The sequence below is a fragment of the Aotus nancymaae genome, unplaced genomic scaffold, assembly GCF_030222135.1.
Source record: "Aotus nancymaae isolate 86718 unplaced genomic scaffold, 86718_ANA_hifiasm-v0.15.2.pri h1tg000021l, whole genome shotgun sequence".
In the NCBI taxonomy this organism is placed as follows: domain Eukaryota; kingdom Metazoa; phylum Chordata; class Mammalia; order Primates; family Aotidae; genus Aotus; species Aotus nancymaae.
In genome coordinates, this window is record NW_026988433.1 from 16,459,610 (window position 1) to 16,481,596 (window position 21,987).

Below are 21,987 nucleotides of genomic sequence, written 5' to 3' on the forward strand. Positions count from 1 at the left end.
ATTTGTTGTGCTATGCGTTTGTGGTACAGCAAGCTTGAGACAGAGATGCAGGCATGGCCGTGGGCTCCTGTCCCTCACAACCTGGCAGGAAAGGCAGGCCATCGGGCACTGAAGGGAGGGGAAGTAGTTACTGGAGGTGAGAACAGGGGACCTAACTGTCATGTAAGACAGAATGTGGCATGTGTTACATTAGAAGCACAAGTTTACTGAAAAAGCTTCTGCACAGCAAAAGCAATAATCAACAGAGTGAACAGAAAAGCTGCAGAATGGGAGAAAATATTTGCAAACTATGAAGCCCACAAAGGACTAATATCCAGAATCTGCAAGGAACTCAAATGAGTCGACAGCAACAAAAGGCAAATAACCCCATTAAAAGGTGGACAAAGGACAGGAACAGGTATCTTGTAAAAGGAGACATATAAGTGACCAACAAACGTGTGAAGAATGCTCAACATCGCTCATCATCAGAGAAATGCAAACAGAAGATACCATCTCACACCAGTCAGGATGACTATTATTAAAAAGGCGAAAAATCACAGATGTTGGCGAGGATGTGGAGAAAATGCAACGCTTGTACCCTCTGGTGGAAGGTAAATTGGTACAACCTTTATGGAAAACAGTAGGGAGATTTCTCAAAGAACTAAAAATAGTCCTACTATTCGATCCAACCACCCCACAACTGGTGTATATACTCGAAGGAAAAGAAATCATTATATCAAAAAGATAACTGCACCCACATCGCAGCACTATTCACAATAGCAAAGAAAAAAGGCTAAGCATCCAGAAGAGATAAATGGATAAAGGAACTGTTACACACACACGCACACTCACACACGTCCTTTGCAGCAATGTGAATGGATCTAGAGGCAGTTATCTTAGGTAAAATAACTCAGACACAGAAAGTCAAATACTGCATGTTCTCCTTTATAAGTGGGAGCTAAATAATATATACACATGCACATAGAGAGTGGAATATTGGAGACTCAGAAGGGTGGGAGAGGGAGGGAGAGGGATGAGAAGTTGCTTAATGGGTACAATGTACACTGGGTGATTACTACACTAAAACCCCAGACTTCATCAGTATGCAATATATCCATGTAACAAAACTGCACCTGTACTCCCTCAATCGATTTATCTATCTATCCATCCATCTATCGATCGATCGATCAATCTAGTCTATCTAATCTATCATCTGTCTATCTTATCTATCATCTATTATCTAGCTTATCTATCTATACAATCTATCATCTATCTTATCTATCGTCTATCAATCTATCATCTACCCATCTTATCTATCTCTATCTTTCCCCTATCTATCTATCTATCTATCTATCTATCTATCTATCTATCTATCTATCTTTCCATCCACCCATCCTATCTATCTATCTATCTATCTATCTATCTATCTATCTATCTATCTTTCCATCCACCCATCCTATCTATCTATCTATCTTTCCATCCACCCATCCTATCTATCTATCTATCTATCTTTCCATCCACCCATCCTATCTATCTATCTTTCCATCCACCCATCCTATCTATCTATCTTTCCATCCACCCATCCTATCTATCTATCTATCTATCTTTCCATCCACCCATCCTATCTATCTATCTATCTATCTATCTATCTATCTATCTATCTATCTTTCCATCCACCCATCCTATCTATCTATCTATCTTTCCATCCACCCATCCTATCTATCTATCTATCTATCTATCTATCTATCTATCTATCTATCTTTCCATCCACCCATCCTATCTATCTATCTATCTAATCTATCTATTTTTCCATCCACCCATCCTATCTATCTTTCCATCCACCCATCCATCTATCATCTATCTTTCCATCCACCCATCCTATCTATCTATCTATCTATCTATCTATCTATCATCTATCTATCTTTCTTTCCATCCACCTATCCCATCTATCTATCTATCATCTATCTATCTTTCCATCCACCCATCCTATCTATCTATCTGTCTGGCTATCTATCAGTCATGAGCTCAGTTGGGCACAGTGGCTCGTGCCTGCAGTCCCAGCACTTTGGGAGGCCAAGGCAGGTGGATCATTTCAGGTCAGGAGTGCAAGACCAGCCTGGCCAACATGGTGAAACCCTGTCTCTGCTAAAAATACAAAAAAAAAAGTGAGCCGGATTTGGTTGGTGGCATGTGCCTGTAATCATAGCTACTTGGGAGGCTGAGGCACAAGAATCGCTTGAACCTAGGAGTCAGAGGTTGCAGTGAGCTGAGATTGTGCCACTGCACTCCAGCCTGGGTGACAGAATGAGACCCTGTCTCCAAAAGAAAAAAAAAAGAAAAAAAAAACACAAGCTCAGGAAGTTGGGAACACACACATGGGGAGACGCATGGGTAGAAATCCTGCATCTCTGAGTTGAGCCTGGAGAGATGGCGCTATTGAGAGATGGAGGGATGAGGAGGAACATATGCAGAGGGAACCACAGCAGCAAAAGCAGTGACAAGCCACTGCACCCAGGACAATGGCTATAATTAGAGAAACAAAAGAAATCGAAAATAACAAGTGCTGACGATGATGTGGAGAAATTAGAATCCTCATACATTGCTGATGAGAAGAAAATACAGTGCAGTCATTGTGGAAAATGCTTTGGCAGTTCCTCAAAAAGTTAAACATAAAATTATCATATGGTCTAGCATATCCACCCCTAGATCTATACCCAGAATAGTTGAAAACAGGATATTCAGACGGATACTTGAACACAAATATTCATAGTGCTACTCACAATAGCCAAAAGATGAAAACAGTCCAAATGTCCATCGAGGGATGAATGGATAAACAAGTGTGGGCTATCCATACAATGGAATAGTACTTGGCTATAAAAAGGAGCAAAGTACTGACCCATGCTACAACGTGGATGAATGTTGAAAACATTATACTAAGTCAAAGCAGCCAGACATAAAAGGTGACCTGCTGTGTATGACATCATCAGAGGAAATGTCTAGAATAGACAAATCCATGGAGACAAAAAGTAGATTTGTGGTTGCCAGGGCCTGGGTGCAGGGGAAAAAGCGGAGACACTGCTTGATAGGCTGAGATACTTTACTTCGGAGTCACTGCAATGTTTTGGAACTAGGGAGAGGTGGTGCTTGTACAACACTGTGAATATACTGAAAACCACTGAATTCTACCCTTCCGTACAATTCATTTTTTTATTATGTGAATTTCACTTAAATAATTTTTTTTTTGAGACAGAGTCTCACTCTATTGCCTGGGCTGGAGTGCAGTGGCATGATCTTGGCTCACTGCGACCTCCCCTCCCAGGTTCAAGTAATTCTCCTGCCTCAGCCTCCTGAGTAGCTGAGATTACAGGCACGCACCACCATGCCCGGCTAATTTTTGTATTTTTAGTAGAGATGGGGTTTTGCCATTTTGGCAAGGCTGGTCCTGAGCTCCCGCCCGCGTTGGCCTCCTAAAGTGCTGGGATTACAGGCATGAGCCACCGAGCCTGGCCTCACCTAAATAATTTTTTTTAAAGCACAGGGAGGTGCTGTAGGGGAAGAACTGATGTTAGAGTAGGGAGCTAGGCAGATGTGAGCAGGGCAGGAAAGGGCCCCCAACCCCACCCACCGGAATGTCAGGTGACCATCAGATGATGGTCAGGTGGTTGTTAAACTGTCTCTCTGAAATAATAATTGGGGGCCAGGTGTGGTGGCTCACACCTATAATCCCAGCAGTTTGGGAGGCCGAGGCAGGCCTATCACCTGAGGTCGGGAGTTCGAGATCAACCTGACCAACATGGAGAAACCCCATCTCTATTAAAAATACAAAATTAGCCAGGTGTGGTGGTGCATGCCTGTAATCCCAGGTACTCAGGAGGCTGAGGCAGGAGAATCACTTGAACTCGGGAGATGGAGGTTGTGGTGAGCTGAGACTGAGACATTGCACTCTTAGCCTAGGCAACAAGAGCAAAACTCCATCTCAAAATAATAATAATATTAATAATTGGGTCTGGTGTGGTGGCTCGCACCTGTAATCCCAGCACTTTGGGAGGCCGCGGCAGGTGGATCACCTGTGGTCAGGAGTTAGAGACCAGCCTGGCCAACATGGTGAAACCCCATCTCTATTAAAAATACAGAAATCAGCCAGGCATGATGGTGGGTGCCTGTAATCCCAGCTACTCAGGAGGCTGAGGCAGCAGAATCACTTGAACCTGGGAGGCAGAGGTTATAGTGAGCCGAGATCGTGTGCCACTGCACTCCAGCCTGGGTAACAGAGTGAGACTCCTTGCCTAAATAAATAGAATAAAAATTGGTCACAGCTGGCGTCAGGGAATGGCAGGCTCCCAATAGAAAACACCTGGGGCTGGTGATGGCCGCTTCTGGATAAGATCTCGGCAGTTGGGTGAGTGGGCTTAAGCGTGTGCACTAAGAGGCACAATGGCGGGGTTTAAATGATACGAGACCTTCCTCTAGCAACACTCGACTGGTAAGGGAAGAATGCCTCAAACGAGCACGCGCACAACTTCAGTAAACAGACTGCATGTGGCCCTTCCTAAGTGCCGAAAGCTCCCTGCTCACGTGGACAGCCCACCCCAAGGAAGAATTAGGAAGAAGAAATGGAGACCCAGGGACCATGCCAATGTATAAAACCCCAGGTCAAAGGCTGGACAACACCCTTGGGTCTCTCAAGTCACCCTCTTGGTCTTCTTCCAAGTGTACTTCCTTTTGTTCCTGCTCTCAAACTTTTTAGTAAACTTTTACTCCTGCTCTAAAACTTGCCCTGGACTTTCACTCTGCCTTATGCCCCTTGGCTGAATTCTTTCCTCCGAGGAGGTAAGAATCAAGTTGCTGCAGGCCCATATGGATTTAGCGCTGCTCACACTGATGGTAGATGGATTTTTGAGATTGACTTTGGTATGAGATGAGTGAGAAGTAGGGCATAACCTTGAAAATGAGGGTCGAGGCTATTTGTAGATTTCTTAAGTGCCGTGTTAAAGACTTCCAACTTTATTCGGCAGCCAAGGGGCTCCCTTTGCTTTCTCCCATGTACTCAGTGGCCTAGGGCAAGGGTTGATACACTTTTCCTAGAAAGGAGCAGATAGTAAATATTTTCAGCTTTTCAAGACACATGATCTCTGCTACAACTACAGCCAGCCCTCTCTATCCTCAGCTTCCAAATCCAAGGATTCAACCAATTGCAGATAAAAAGTATCAAAAACAACAATAAAAATAACAACAATTAAAATAATACAAATTAAATAACAATACAGCATGACAACTATTTACATCGCACTTACATTGTATTGGGCATTATAGGTAATGTAGAGATGATTTAAAGTATACAGGGGAATGTGCATAGGTCATATTCAAGTACTATACCTTTTTTTGAGATGGAGTCTCCCTCTGTCCACCAGGCTGGAGTGCAGTGACACGATCTCAGCTCACTGCAACCTTCACCTCCTGGGTTCAAGCGATTCTCCTGCCTCAGCCTCCTGAGTAGCTGGGATTACAGGCACCTGCCGCCATGCCTGGCTAATTTTTGTATTTTTAGTAGGGACGGGAGTTTCAGCATATTGGCCAGGCTGGTCTCGCATTCCTGACCTTGTGATCCACCCACCTAGGCCTCTCAAAGTGCTGGGATTACAGGCATGAGCCACTGCGCCTGGCCAAGTACTACACCATTTTATATCAGGGACTTGAGCATCTGTGGATTTTAGTGATCTGGGAGGTCCTGGAACCAAGCCTCCACAGATACCGACAGACACCTGCACTCAACCCTGCCACTAAGGCACAAAATGTGCCATAGACAATCTGTAAACAAGTGGGCATGGCCATTGGCCAATGTAACTTTATTCATAGACACTTTACTTTGATTTTATATTATTATTATTATTTAGAGACAAGGTCTTGCTCTTGGTAAAATAAAAACTTCAGCTGGATTAAATTTAAAGGAGTTTAACTGAGCAATGAACAATTCACGAATTGGGCAGCGTCAGAGTACGCTCAGAGACTCCAGCTCAGCCTTGTGGTAGATGAATTATAGACAGAAAAAGGAAAGTAAGGTGCAGAAAATGGGAATGAGGTACAGAAACAGCTGGATTGGTTGCAGCTCAGCATTTGCCTCATTTGAACACAGTTCAAACAGTTGGCTACATTTGATTGGCTAGAACTCAGTGATTGGCACACATGTAGGGTACGGTCTGTTTACATCTCCACTTTGTTGTTGTTGTTGTTGTTGAGATGGAGTCTCGCTCTGTTGCCCAGGCTGGAGTGCAGTGGCATGGTCTCAGTCACTGCAGACTCCACCTTCCAGGTTAAGCCGATTCTTGTCCTTCAGCCTCTCATGTAGCTGAGATTACAGGCACCCACCACCACACCCAACTAATTTTTATACTTTTGCCATATTGGCCACGCTGGCCTCCAACTGCTGGCTTCAGGTGATCCTCCTGCCTCAGCCTCCCAAAGTGCTGGGATTACAGGCATGAGCCACCACACCGGGCCCCCTCCAACCATTTTAAAATGTAAAAACCATTGTTAGCCTGCAGGCAGTGGGCCTGCCCTAGAGGGATACAGGAAATGTGAAAGTTGAAATTTGGGTGTTAAAGTTGTCAGCTGTTTCCTGGCTGACTAAAGACACTTCCCTTCTACCTTCAGCTTCCTTGGCAGTAAAATGAGAATAATTCTAAAAACGAAGCTCTGGAGATAGGGGCTCAGTGGGGTTGGGAGGGGCAAATTCTGTTGGAACAGTCATGAATTACATTTCAGAATATTAAGTATCATGGATGCATTTCACCATCAGCCCCATCCCTCAGGCCGGAGCATGCATGGGTCTAAAGATGAACGTGTCCAGCCAAGTTGATGGCTCACGTCTGTAATCCCAGCACTTTGGGAGGCCAAGGCAGGTGGATCACTTGAGGCCAGGAGTTTGAGACCAGCCTGGCCAACATGAAGAAATCCCATCTCTACTAAAAATACAAAAATTAACTGGGCGTGGAGGTGTGCGCCTGTAATCCCAGCTACTTGGAGGCTGAGGCATGAGAATCACTTGAATCCGGGAGGCAGAGGTTGCAATGAACGGAGATCACACCACTGCACTCCAGCCTGGATGACAGAGTGAGACTCCCTCTCACAACAACAACAACAACAACAACAACAACAAGATGAACGTGTCTGACAGGGAACCTGGTGACATCCTGAAAAACTCAGGAGGGGGAAATGGAGTCACGGTTGGTTCAGGATCTTTGGGAGTGTTTTCCCAGTGTGAAACTCACTTGAAAGTAAAATCAAAACCAAACTATTTTCTCTCCGGTCTTTATGGAGGAATCATCGATCTCCGTTTGGGCCCTTGATTCCCCACCTCTGCGTCTCCTTGCTGTGTGTGTGTGTGTGTGTGTGTGTGTATGTGTGTGTGTGTAAGTGGCCCCTGTGGATCGCTGCGTGGCCATGTGTGCTCATGGCAGGTTGTAGCCCACAGGCCCGGTTTCCCCCGCCACAGCTGCCCGGAAGACCCTTCTAATGCCTGCACTTGAAAAGACACTCTCTCTAAACCATCCTCTTCCCTCCAACCCCCACACAAACGCAAATGATAATTGTGAAGCCAGGAATGCTCAAAGGGAACGTTTGGTTTAGGTTTGCAACTCGGAAGACCCACAAATTCCAGGAAGAAACTAATAAAATATCAACCTCGAGTCTCACACTGACTCAGACCTCTTTCCTCTGCAGGCCTGTAGGCCCCTGACCTGTGCTCGCGGCGCCCATTGTCATCAGCTGCTGTTGAATTTGAGGGGGCACAGAAGGCCATTTTAGGGATCCACAGTCCCCAGGCACGTTCGGGAAGTCATTCATCCTTCCGAATCTCTGCACACAGCCGCGTCACGCTCCTTGTGCTGGGTTTTTTCCCCTCCTGGGATGTTGCGGCTTGGCCCCAGATCCTGTATTTTATAATTTGTTGTTCTGTTTAGCCTTCGCTCCCACCCCACCCTTGTTCTTGTTTTGTTCGATTTCCTTCCTCTCTTAGGCTGGAATTATTCCAGTAATCATGAGAGAAATAAGGTGCAGCATTTCAATCCGTCACCCCACAGTTACCCATCCCCCCAAAGGCAGTAGATCTGGTGACAACCGAGACACAGAGGCGCTGGCTGGTCTTTCCTGTGTCCTTTCTGAGTTCTACAAGAACTCTGGGTCTGAGTGGCATTTTCATTTATGTCTTTTCAATCCTGGGATGTATTTGCTTCTGACAAAGTTGATTAGCCTTGTTGAGAAGATGGTTGTGAGTGGATCCACCAGACATAAACTCCTCCAGGCTCCAAACCATATCTTGTATTTATTTCTCCCATCTCCCTGCAGTGCCTGAAATAAGATAGCATTCTAAGGTCATGTACTGGCTGAGTGGACAAATCCAGTTCTTTCACAGGTGAAATATTTCTTGAATTCCACCCTTACGTTGCTCACCCCTGGCCCTCATTGTCTGTTCCTTGGGCCTGTACAATAATTTTGTATTTCGCCTTCCCATTCATTCTGTGGTCTTCTCAGATGTTTCTGTCCATAACTTCCACATTCTGGCTTGTCAGTTTGATGGGGCTTCTGACATTTGCAGCAGGGAGGCCTGATAGGCTGATTTTTCTGGACTGCGTGAGGTTGAGGTGGCGTCGCATTTCTCCATGTCCCTATCTTCAGTGTTATTCACAAGATCTGGCTCTGAGTAGGCACTCAGTGTGTGTTGGGTGAATGAGTGAATAAATGAATGAATGAAAAAGGAGAAACTTCTTTTTTTTTGAGACAGCATCTTGCACTGTCACCCAGGCTGGAGTGAAGGGGCGTGGTCTTCTGCAACCTCCGCCTCCCGGGTTCAAACAATTCTCCTGTCTCAGCCTCCGGAGTACATGGGACTACAGATGTGCACCACCATACCTGGCTAATTTTTGTATTTTTAGTAGAGTTGGGGTTTCATCATGTTGGTCAGGCTGGTCTCGAACTCCTGACCTCAAGTGATCCACCTGCCTCAGCCTCCCAAAGTGCTGGAATTAGAGGTGTGAGCCACCATGCCAGCCAAAAGTTCTTTAACTCTGCCTGTCTCTGGCTCTCTCTAATCCCAGCCAAGGTGATTTCTTCTTACTTCAAGCAAAATTGTCATGGTTGAGCATTTACCTACATTTACTGCAAAATCCTCCCCAAAAGAGAGGTCCAGAAGGGCCCCAAAGTCAAATGAGTTTGAGAAATGCTGTATATTCTGGCCAGGCGCAATGGCTCATGCCTGTAATCTCAAAACTTTGGGAGGCTGAGGCAGGCAGATCCTTTGAGAGTTTGAAACCAGCCTGGCAAACATGCTGAAACCCTCTCTACTAAAAATACAAAAATTAGCCAGGCATGGTGGTTCGTGCCTGTAATCCCAGCTACTCAGGAGGCTGAGGGACGAGAATCACTTGAACCCAAGAGGCAGAAGTTGCAGTGAGCCGAGATTGTGCCACTCACTCCAGCCTGGTGGCAGAGAGAGACTCCTTCTCAAAAGAAAGAAAATGCAGCGTATTCTTTCCATATTCGGAGAGTCACCACATGTTTTGTCATTTAAAGTTTCTGAGACATTCTACATTTAGAGACCTATTTCATTCTCTTTAATCCTGAATTTCCCAAACTCATTTGACCGTGGAATATTTGCTTCTCAGAACATCTTCCAGAACTAGTTTTCCAAGATTTGAGAACTTAATATGTATGTCTTGTATCCTCATTTATAACATATAATAACAATGCATGATGCCTCAGTAGAATTATCTCAGCCAGCAGCATTGAATGTATATTTAGGTCATCTCTAAGAATAAATGCTCTATCCATAAAAACATGCATTAGTAATGCAGATGTGCACAGAAGTGGACATATTAAAATGACACAGATGTATGCATCAATGCATTTTCACAGATCCCTGCAATGCGACAGCCACCAGTAGATCTGTCCGTGTGCTCATTCATTCATTCAACAAACACCATTCCGGGCACTGGGGATACAGCAATGAGCTAAGAAGACATAGTACATGAGCAGGAGGGGGCTTACCTTTTCCATGTGGATACAAAGACAGACTGATAGAGGCTGGGTGCGAAGGCTCACGCCTGTAATCCCAGCACTTTGGGAGACCAAGGCAGGTGGATCACTTGGGGTCAGGAGTTCGAGACCAGCCTGGCCAACATGGTGAAATCTTGTCTCTACTAAAAATACAAAAGAAATTGGCCAGGCATGGTGACATGCACACTTGTAGTCCCAGCTACTTGGGAGGCTGAGGCGGGAGAATCACTTGAACCCAGGAGTTGGAGGTTGCAGTGAGCCTAGATCACGCCACTGCACTCAAGCCTGGGCGACAGAGCAAGATTTCATCTCAATAATTAAATAAATAAACAAACCAATAGAACCTGAAGCCCAACATATACTAGGAGAAGTGGGTCAACTCCCAGTGTCCTCATTCTTAAATTAAAGGAAACTGTTATGATCTATAAAGGTCCTTTCCTGCTTACAAATAGATTGCTCTGTGAAATAAAATTGTTTCTATGGAGGCAGGGGCTTGCCATAGAGATGCTTATTTTATGGAAACAGTATGTTCTGGAACTAATATGTATAAATTCTAAAAATTTAAATATACAGCACTTCCATTATCTAATAAATATACATATTCTTTTCTTGGGTGTTGAAATTTCATTTCTAACTGATCTTTAATTCATAGTGGAATAGAACAATTCAGCTTTAAAGCCCCCTCCTCCACTGTAGGTTAATTACTGACTTTCAAGTCAAAGCTGAAATGTGCAAGGGTAGCAGAGCAGGGAGAGGTGAGGAGGGGCGCTATCCGCATCACTGGGTGCTAGGGACTTCTTTCAACAAACTCCTCTCCCCAAATCTGTTTTGTCTGGGAGTGGGAAACATGGGGACTGGCCGGGTGAATGTTGAAAAAGCTCCCAGTTGATTCCATTAACGTCCTTTTTTCTGATTAAGAACTTCGAACCCACAGAGGGAAGAAATCATTGTATTACTCAGGATGGTCTCTGTGCAATGCAGAGAGAGACATACATTGCCTGCAGGTGTCCACTTTGCAAACAGGACTTTGTTCCTATTGGATTTTCTTAAAGCAGGGCACCTGTGAGCTAGCCAGGGACTTGTAGACCCAGCTGCCCAGGTATCAAAGAGGAAGTGCCTGCTGCCCCGTTCCTGGACAGGCCAGGGATCTTCTGGACATCTGCCCGCAGCCTGCACACCCATCTGAATAGCCTTGGCGGAGGAGGGGGAGGAGGAAGGACGGACAGCTCATCTGCGTGGAAGGCAGCAGGCGCAGATGTTTTCAGCAGCAGATGGCAGACTCCAGCAGGGACCTCCACAGCCCTCCTGGCCCCCGCAAGGCAAGGGGAAAGGAGAGGGCGGGGGAGGCTGGCCGGGCTCCTCTGAGCCGCGGCCTCCAGCAGCACGCTCTGCCACTGCCCGCATCGCATGCACAGCTGCTCTCTCCCTCCCAAGTATTGATTGCGGGCCCAGAGTCTAGAGGTATCTCGGAGGGCTCAGGCTGGCTGTGGGCTTCCTAGCGCTCCTGAACGATTGCAGCCCGGGGGCTGTGCTGCTGCGTTTCTCAACAGCCGCGGAGCGGGAGGATCTTGAGTTCCACGTGGGCCACTACATAGGAAAGGGAGCAACTGTTCACAGGTCTCTGGGCCCGTAAGAACCCTAAATTGAGGCCCCTTCAGATCAGGGAGAGGAAAAAAGAGGCCCAGAAACGAAGCCTGGATGGCCTGAGCATAGCAGAGGTCGCATCCTTACTCTCAAGGAGGGGTGCTATTTCCAGGCAGGAGAAACGATGGCGGGGGCGGGGGGGGGGTGGGCAAGGGGGATCCAAGGGGTGGAGGGAACCCAAGGTGGTAGAGAGAAGAGGGCGAGGTAGAGGGGATGGCAGGCAACACCCACCCTGCTCCTGTGCTCACAGCGCAGCACCCCTTACCCATCCGCATCTCTCTCTTAGTGCTCTCTACTGTACCTCAGAATCCTGCTTAAGCCAGCACTTCAGGAAGCCACTGCTGGTGAGCTGGGGTCAGCGTTGAAGAGGGAGAGCTGGTGGGATATTGGTCCTGGCTCTGACTGAGTGGCCTCTGTACCCCAGAGGGTCCTTTTCTCCTCTCAGGGCCTTAGTTGTCCCGGCTGGAAGAAACAGAGAAGCCACCACATCCTGAGTACTAGGCATCTCTTCCTCTTGGGCTGAACTTTGAAGAGGCTGGGGAGAAGCTGCAGGGTGTCCTGTAAGAGGCAGACAGAGCATCGGGAATTCACCACTCCTGGGTTCTTTCCCAACCTCAGTGAGGAGACTGGGAAACGTGGGAAACTGTCAACACCGAACAGAAAGTGAAGGTGCGGGGTGGAGGTGCCCAGCCTCCTAAATGATTGGGGAAATGATAGTGGCAATGCTAAAAGCCAACCCCTGCAGAACGCTTGTGCCGGCCGGCCTGCTCTGAGCACTTAGCATGCGCTAGCTCATGCACTGATCCTCACGACCACCCTGGAACATAACCTCAGCCATCATCCTGGTCCGCACTCTGAGAAGCTGACTCTCAGCCAGGTTCACTTGTCCGCACAGCTGCTCCTCCAACTACTCTAGGGCCAGGATTAGCTCCCAGGCAACCCGGATTCAAATTCCATGCACCTAACTACGATACCATGCTACAAAAGAAGACAACAAAAGTCATGTTTCACTACCAGACCGACAACAAATGACAGGTTTGACCTTATCAAGCGCTGGTGAGGCTGGGGTGTGGCATCTGCATCTAATTACCTCTGGGGAGGACCAGAGGGCTAGGATTGGGGTAGAGGCCAGGGGCACTTCCATCTTATCTGTGTTCATTTTGTGATGTAGAAAATAGTCATGCATTACTTGTGTTAATTACTCATTGAGAGAGAGAGAGAAGAGGTCAGAAAAAGAGAACCAGGGTGGGCACTGCGGCTCACACCTGTAATCCCAAGGAGGTCAAAGCGGGAGGATTGCTCAAGCCCAGGAGTTTGAGACCAGATGGGGCAACACAGCAAGACCTCATTTATTTAAAAAAAAAAAAATTTAGCCAGTCATGGCAATGCATGCCTGTAGTCCCCCACTACTCAGGAGGCTGAGGATGGAGGATCACTTGAGCCCAGCAGTTTGAGACTGCAGTGAGCTATGATCATGCCACTGCACGCAAGCCTGGGTGACACAGCGAGACCCTGTCTCAAAAAAAAAAATTAATAAGAGTAAATTAAAATGTTAAAAAAGAAGAAAAAAAGAGAACCAAAGGAAAATGGAGAGGGTTCTCAGAATCTAGAACTCTGACAATTGCCTTTGGACGTGACCTCTTGGTTGCAAAAACTCTGAGGGCTATGTCTTGGGGAAGTTCATTCTTTTATTTTTTATTTTTATTTTTTGTTTGTTTTTTTGAGACAGAGTTTTCGCTCTTATTGCCCAGGCTGGAGTGCAGTGGCACGATCTCGGCTCACCACAACCTCCACCTCCAGGGTTCAAGTGATTCTCCTGCCTCAGCCTCCCCAGTAGCTGGGGTCACAGGGGTGTGCCACCACGGCCAGCTAATTTTGTATTTTTAGTAGAGATGGGGTTTCACCATGTTGGCCAGGCTGGTCTCGAACTCCTGACCTCAGGTGATCTGCCCACCTGGGTCTCCCAAAGTGCTGGGATTACAGGCATGAGCCACCGCGCCGCAAGTTCGTTCGTTTATTCAGCTCACACGTGTTTCCTGAGGACCCCTCGGTTCCAGGCTCTGTGCTGGGCTCTTTGTTCTTTCCAAGTGAAGGAGTGTGTCCACTTTGTCCCCAGTCTGAGTGCCTCTGTGCCAATAAGGTCACGGCAACAGGGAGGAGCCAGTTCACCCCTCCGCTCCGATTTGCAATGGGCTGTTCCCCCAGGGCAGCTGCTGCAACAACATTTACTTTGTACTGCGGCCAAGAGAGAGAGTGAGAGAGAGAGAGAGAGAGTGTGAGCCTACCCCATTCCAAAATGTTTCTGACAAAATCTGGCACTCCTGGTTCTAATCAAAATACTGAACTTTGGAACAAATTAACATTCCACAGCCCTCGCAGGGAAGGCGAATTCAGCTGAGACGACTTCGGTTCACAACCACAACAAAAATAGCTTCTCCCGGGGAAGACACATTCTAACAAGGTCACTTTTGTTTTGCTTCCCCTGCCATCTGGTTGAGCGCCACCAGGGGCTGGCTTTGGTACCAGCGTATTCCACGGAGAGGGGATGGGGAGCCGGGTGGCACTGCAGAAGGCTTCTCAGCTTCCTGGCAAGGGGCGCCAGCACAAAGTTACCTTCAGACATCCCCAGAAAGCACGCGGGCAGATGGAGCCCCGGTTTCACCCAGCCCGACTCTCATGCGCTCCTCGCCTGCAGAAGGTGAGACACCAGCAGAAAGCAACAAGCAGGTGGGCGTCAGAGCAGAGCAAGAAGGCGACAGAATGAGAAAGCTATCTTGGTCTTGCAAAACGTTCCAGAACTCCACCTAACTCACTCCAGAGAGGCGGGAGTCTGAGTTCCAGAAGGACAACAAAGAAGCACGAGTTTGTTTCTTGTTTTTGATTTTCTTCTTCTTTTTAAAATTCCCCTCCTTTCTTTCTACCTTCAAGATTCAGCTTCTTTCAATCATTGATCCTGTGACCTCGGGGACACTCAGTCCCCTACCTTGGCCTCAACGTTTGCATCTGTAGAGTGGGAATCACTTGCACGGACCTTATGTGGTGATGGGGAAGGTGAAAAGAGAGCAAATGTGGGACTACAGGCACCCACCACCACGCCCAGCTAATTTTTGTAGTTTTTAGTAGAGACGGGGTTTCACTGTGTTGGCCAGGCTGGCAGACTGATAACAGTAGTTATTAATGGAATATCTGTGGCCCTTAGGGTCAACAAATTCCTAGAAACCTTCTCTCTTATCCCCGCATACCAAATGTCTAGCAGCTACAAAAACCTAGCCCTTCCCAGCTACTCCGGAGGCTGAGGTGAGAAGACTGCTTGAGCCCAGGAGGTTGAGGTTGCAGTAAGCCATGATTTCACCGCTGCACTCCGGCCTGGGTGAGATTGGCTAGGGGTCCCTGGCTGAGGTTCTTGAGAGGGAAGATACTAGAATTCTGTGCTTTGTAGCCTATGAGGGCTTTCATGCGGACCATGTAGTAAGATCCCTGACGGCCGTCTACAGAGCTTTCACCTGACTTAAACGGTCTGCCCACAGTTACTTCAATCGTCAGGTAGAGAGCAGGGAATTGAACACAGACATTTTCATTACAAAGACACTGTGGCTTCTATTACACCAGTGATTTTCCATCTTTTAAGATAGGATGGAAAGCCATGAATATACACACAAAAGATCAGATATCGTTTTAAGGGGTTCCTGACCTCCTAGAGTCATGCGGGGGTCCCAGAGGTCTCAGAATATTTGCTGGGGGCCGAAGAGGGGTGAAGACAAAACTTTTAGTAAAATAAAGAAGAAATCCTTAAAATGGTCAAACACCTCTGTACTCCTAAGTCAAGGAGAATAAGCTCATTAGAACGCCTCCTTAAGGATTTTACTAGTCCTCAAAAATACCAATGAAGAAACTGATGTTAAGGTGAGTTGAACCTGGTCTAGGAGGCGTTGGAAGAGGGGTGAGGGAGGAGACAGGCCCTGGGACTCTGCAGCTGGGGTGAGAGATGGAATCCCAGGGCTTCACAGTGGCAGGTGGTCTCTGGATCAGAGCCAAGCGATGACCTCTGGCATAGGATTTCAGAAGTCTGGAAGAGCCCTGGGGCCATTTGTAAGTGTTCATTAGTGTTTACCCCCAGCTGGGAACATTGCAGGGAGGTCGCTGCTCACCTCCATTTACCGCTCACTTTTCTTATTCTTCCCCTCGCTACCTGCCGTGGAGACTTCCCAGGTCTCAGACTAACTTTACTTGAAGGTCATCCAGAAATTGCCTGCTTTTCCATGTTCACCTGACAGCTATTTATGAAGCCTTAATTCTATTTCAGGCAATATGCTCAGCTCTTTGTATACAGCAGAGAAGAAAAGAGCTCTTGACCTCAAACAGCTTTCAGTCTAGTAGGGAGCTAAACACTTGACACAAATCACTCCAAGAATGGGGTGGGGGTACATTTGGGGCAGAAGCCAATGTTCTAGGAAGAAGAATACAGGCCACGGGAACCTCTTGTTATAGGAAAGAATGCTGGTACCTCCAGAATGTTCTATATCAGTGATACAGAAGATGGATTATTTGTCTTGAAGTTAAGTTTAAAACAGCACTTTATATGACTTTGAGGAAATGAGAATTGTCTACATCAAAAGAGGGGTGTGAGGGCTGACGGAGATTGGGGCTGATGGCTAAAGCCTGTGCCCGGCCCTTTCTGGGCTCTGCGGCAGATCATGCGCCAGGGGAGAGCAAGCAGCACAGATGAGAGAAGAAGCATTCGAGGTCAAATCTGGAGAACAGAATTTCCAAAAGAGGTTTCATGGGTGGCCTGCATCAGGATTCCCACAGGGGGTTGTTGCAATTGCAGATGCTTGGACCTATCTCAGCCTTGCTTAATCAGCATCTCGGGGAGGAGCTTGGAATCTGCCTGATGAGCAAGCATCCTAGGGGATTATTTTATGCAGGGGGCTTCAGAGTCTGGATTTTATCCTTAATGCACATTGAGGCCAGTGAAGAGTTCATAAGAGAGGAATGACACAGTCCATTTTTCCAGATGCTTTGCATCTTGTGTAGGAATTGAGAGGTGTGGGATAATGGGGGAGGTGGATAGACCACTTAGATGGCCAGGGCAGAAGTCTACATGGACTTGGCCAGGTGCAGTGGCTCATGCCTATAATCCCAGCATTTGGGGAGGCTGAGGAGGGCAAACCATTTGAGGTCAGGAGTTCAAGACCAGCCTGGCCAACATGGCGAAACCCTGCCTCTACTAAAAACACAAAAATTAGCTGGGCGTGGTGGCACACACCTGTGATTTCAGCTACTTGGGAGGCTGAGGCATGAGAATGACTTGAACCCAGGAGGCGGAGGTTGCAGTGAGCTGAGATCGTGCCACTGCACTCCAGCCTGGGCGACAGAGCAAGACTCCGTCTCAAAAACAACAACAACAACAACAACAACAACAACAACAACAACAACAAAAACCTTCCATGGCCTCCCTCTTCCCTTTGCTTTCCTGGGTAGACTTGCCCCATATTTCGTTCACCAGTCCCAGGGTAGCAGGGTCATCGGCACCTTCATGCAGTCGCTTCCTGGGCCTCAGAGGGCATTGACATTGACTGCAGATGGCCTACATCTCTGGTTCCACATTAGCCGTTGCTGCTTTGACACCTCAGGCAGTTGCTCAAGTCAACCCAGCAGTCGGTTACCCAAGAAGTCCTCACCCCATCATCTCCACCTGTCTCGAGCAGATGGAGATGGTTCCAATCGCATGAGAGGAGGGATGAAGCTCTCTGTAGCTTTCAAGTTTCCTTCTGGCCCTATGAGCTCAGCTTAGGTGGCTGGGAGCCCATCAGGTTCCCCACCCTGGGTTCAGGCGAACCCACTAGAGCCACTCTCCCCCCGCCACATGTAAAGATAGGCAAGGAAGGGCCCTGTGTCTCAACCCTTCCCAATCAAAGGCTGTGCTCGGTGCCTCTTGGTTCAGGCTGGCGCTTACCAAAACTGGTCTCCCCTCTTTCAGCCCAATGACAAATGTTTCAGTCTCTCTGCGTTTTGAAAGAGAGGGGCCGACAGAGAGAGAACGTCTCGAATAACAATCAGGGTTTCCTGCTGCAGAGCACACAAGATGAGAATTGATCTCAAACCTTTTAGTGCCATCATTTACTGAGTGCTGGAATGACATACACATAAGTCAGCAAAGGAAAGCTCTGAATCCTGTTCCGTACCTGCATGTCAACAGAACACCAGGATAATGTGAACTGCTCAGATGCAGAGAGACTCAAGCCACCACCCAGCCAAACCTCCAATAATATCAAAAACTTTGCCCCTGCCTTCATCATCTTCTAATCAGCTTTGAGATATAATTTACAAGCAATAATCTGCAGCCATTTTAAGTGTATCATTTGATGTTTTGATGAATGTATACACCCAAGGAACCATCACTGCAATTAAAGTATAGAATATTTCTTTTTTTCTTTTCTTTTATTTCTTTTCTTTTTTGAGACAGAGTCTTGATCTGTCACCCACGCTGGAGTGCAGTGGTGTGATCTCGGCTCACTGCAACCTCAAGCCTCCCAGGAGGCTGATATTCCTGCCTCAGCCTCCTGAGTAGCTGGAATTACAGGCACGCACCACCACACCGATCTAATTTTTGTATTTTTCGCAGAAACGGGTTTTCACCATGTTGGCCAGACTGGTCTCGAACTCCTGACCTCAAGTGATCTGCCCCTCCTTGACCTCCCAAAGTGCTGGGATTACAGGTGTGAGCCACCACTCCGGGCCAGGTATAGGATATTTCTATTACCCCCCAGAATTCCTTCAAGTCCGTTTAAGGTCAATCTCCCTTTCACTTCTGACCTCAGGCAACCACTGATCTGCTCTCTGTCACTCTAATTTTGTATTTTCTAAAACATCATATAGTGGACTCATTCAGCATCTATTCCTGTGTCTGGCTTCTTTCACTGATTTTTAAGATTCACCTGCGCTGCTTCGTACATCAGTAGTTCTCTCGCTTTTACCGTTGAGCAGTATTCTACAATTTGTTTATCCATTCACTTATTGATGGACGTTTGGGTTGTTTCCAGGTTTTGAATGTCATGACTAAAGCTGCTATAAACATTTGTGTATAAGTCTTTGTGTGAACATATGTTTTCATTTCTCTTGGGTAAATATCTAAGAGTAATTGGATTGTATGGTAGGTGTATATTTCCTTTATAAGAAACTGCCAGGCCGGGCACAGTGGCTCATGCCTGTAATCCCAGCACTTTGGGAGAGAGAGGCAGGAGAATGGCTTGAGCCTAGGAGTTTAAGACTAGCCTGGGCAACATAGTGAGATCCCGTGTCTACAAAAAAAGAAAAAAAATACAAAACTTAGCCCAGTGTGGTGGCATGTGGCTGTAGTACCAGATACTTGGGAAGCTGAGGCAGGAGGATTGCTTGAGTCCAGGAGGTCGAGGCTGCAGTGAGCTATGATCATGCCACTGCTTTCCAGCCTAGGCAACAGAGTGAGACTCAGTCTCAAAAAAAGAAAAGAAAAGAAAAAAAAGGTCAGTACTTTGCAGAAAACACCAAACAAAAATGCCATTTTAAAAGAGGTGTATTTTTTCTTTTAGAATGTAAGCTCCTCAAGAGCAGGGACAATGTTTTCTGTTTGTTCTGTTGTGCCTAGTACACTGTAAATGCTCAATAAATATTGATGATGGGAGGCAGTGAGTCTTGATGATAAGGGTGAGAAACTGAAATCCCACACACTGTTTTGTTGCTTGTTTTATTATGACCTCAGATTAAATTGGCAAATATTGGCCCTTTTGGATAATTGTCCCAAATATTACATTCAAATAAAACTGCAATGGAGAAAAAAAGAAAAGAAAAAAAGAAACTGCCAGATCTTTTCCCAAAGTGGATGCATCGTTTTTATGTTTCCACTAACAATGCAAGAGAGTTCCAGTTGCTTCACGTCCTAGGTGATACACGCTAGTCTTTTTAATTTTAGCCATTCTAATGGATGTGTGGTGGTATCTTATTGTGGTTATTATTTTCATTTTCTTGGTGCCAACTGTTGAGCACTTTTTAATGTGCTTGTTGGCCGTCCATATGTCTTCTTTCAGGATTGTCTTTTCCTGAATGGTTTAGCTGTGTCCCCACCCAAATCTCATCTTGAATTTCCACATGTTGTGGGAGAGACCCAGTGGGAAGTAACTGGATCATGGGGACAGGTCTTTTCCATGGTGTTCATGGGAACTTTTCTACGATGTTCATGGGGGCAGGTAATACCATCAGGTCTCATGAGATCTGATGGTATTATAGGGGGGAGTTTCCCTGAACAAGCTCATTTTTCTTTGCTTGCTGCCATCCACGTAAGATGTGACTTGCTCCTCCTTGCCTACTGTCATGATTGTGAGGCCTTCCTAGCCACATGGAACTGTAAGTCTATTAAATGTCTTTCTTTTGTAAATTGCCGTTATCTTGGGTATGTTTTTATCAGCAGCATGAAAGCATATTAATACAGGTTGTTTGTCATATGGTTTATCTTATGTCATCTCATCTGGTGATAAGTTCACCAGAATCTAAGAAGATTGTCAGACCTTCTCTGAGCCTGGGGCTTCATTTTTTATTATCTTTTACAAAGCCTAGAGTTAAATTATGTTTTTTTATGTCTCATCTTAGAAATCTTTGCCTACCTAAGATCACAAAGATTTCCTCCTATGTTTTCTTCTAGAAGTTTTATAGTTCAAGCTTTTACAGTTAATTCTAGAATCTTCTAGTTAATTTTTGTATATGGCATGTGGTAAGGTTTGATTTTTATTTTTTTTCCATGTGGATATTCAGTTGTCCATCACCATTGACTACAAAACATTTCTTTCCTCATTGAATTATCTTGATGAGTTTGTCAAAAATAAATTGGCCATGTTCTTATAGATATATTTCTGAATACTTTGTTCTGTTTAATTGATCTACATTTTCAATTAATCTTTTAGTTTTTTCTTCTCTTTAGGGTTTTTTTTTTTTTTTTTTGGTCTTTTAAACCAATACTACACTGCTAGGTAAGTTAACCAATTTTTGTCCTTCTTTTTTAAAAATTGGTATGTCTCGCCTAGATATTTGCATTTCTACATATATTTTTTAGGATCAGCTTGTTAATTTGTACAAAATGCCCTGCAAGAATTTTGGGGTCTTGTTGAATTTGATTCTACCCATCCACGAACATGGTCATTCTGTTTATCATAGTCTTTTAACATTTCTTTCAGCAATATTTTTTAAAGCTTTTGTGTACATTCTGTTAAATTTCTTTGTGTTTTTTTGGTATTGTAAGTGAAATTATATTTTTTATTTGTTTCCAGTTGTCTGTTGCTTTCTCCTCCTCCTCTTTCTCCTTCTTTTCAGTGATCTCTTTCTTTCTGGGTGTAAACTGATATTAAATATGCCTTCTCATCCTTCACACTCGTCATATCTAAGGTTTGAATAGATCCCAGCTGATAGTTTAAAGTTTGGCATTGATGCTACCCTTCAACTTGTCTCTTGTCTTAGACTTTGCAGCTATTCTTGGCATGATTCTCAGCTCACCAAACCATCTCTCTTCTGTCACTTTCCTCCTTTTTCACAGCTCCCACAATCACACCTCCTCCAGGAAGCCATGAAGGGATGTGACAGGTTCTTCAGTATCTTTTCAGTCGTGACTCTTCCTTTACCCACCACCACACTGATCACCATTATCCAATTGTTTGATCAAACAGAAGAAATTTGAGGTTGTGTAACTCCCTTATGCCCGTATGAGTTTCCACAGGATGACATGATAAACTACCACAAACTGGGTCGTTTGTAACACCAGAAATAAAATCTCTCATAGTGCTGGAGGCCAGAAGTCTGCAATCAAGGTGTTGGGACAGGGCCATGTTCTTTCTGACACCAGGAAGGGAGAATCCTTCCTCACCTCTTCCAGCTTCTGGTGGCTCCTGGCAAAACTTGGCTTTTTTTTTTTTTTTGAGACAAAGTTTTTGCTTGTTTCCCAGGCTGGCGTGCAATGGCATGATCTCGGCTCCTTACAGCCTCTGCCTCCTGGGTTCAAGCGATTCTCCTGCCTCAGCCTCCCAAGTAGCTGGGATTACAGGCATCACCACCACGCCCAGCTAATTTTGTATTTTTAGTAGAGATGGGATTTCTCCATGTTGGCCAGGCTGGTCTAAAACTCCTGACCTCAAGTGATCTTCTTGACCTCAAATGATGCTCCCACTTTGCCTCCCAAAGTGCTGTAATTCCAGGTGTGAGCTACTGCACCCGACCCAAACCTTGGCATTCTTGGTGTGCAGTTGCAGCTCTGCCATTCTTGACTCCCTCTGTACATGGCATCCTTCCTGT

General features: G+C 45.9%; 1 protein-coding gene across 1 annotated transcript in view; it reads left to right on the forward strand.

The window, feature by feature from the left end:
- SPRING1 (SREBF pathway regulator in golgi 1) overlaps positions 1-21,987 on the forward strand; it is a 99,603-nt gene that overhangs the window by 71,625 nt on the left and 5,991 nt on the right. The gene's annotated exons all lie outside the window — the stretch shown is intronic.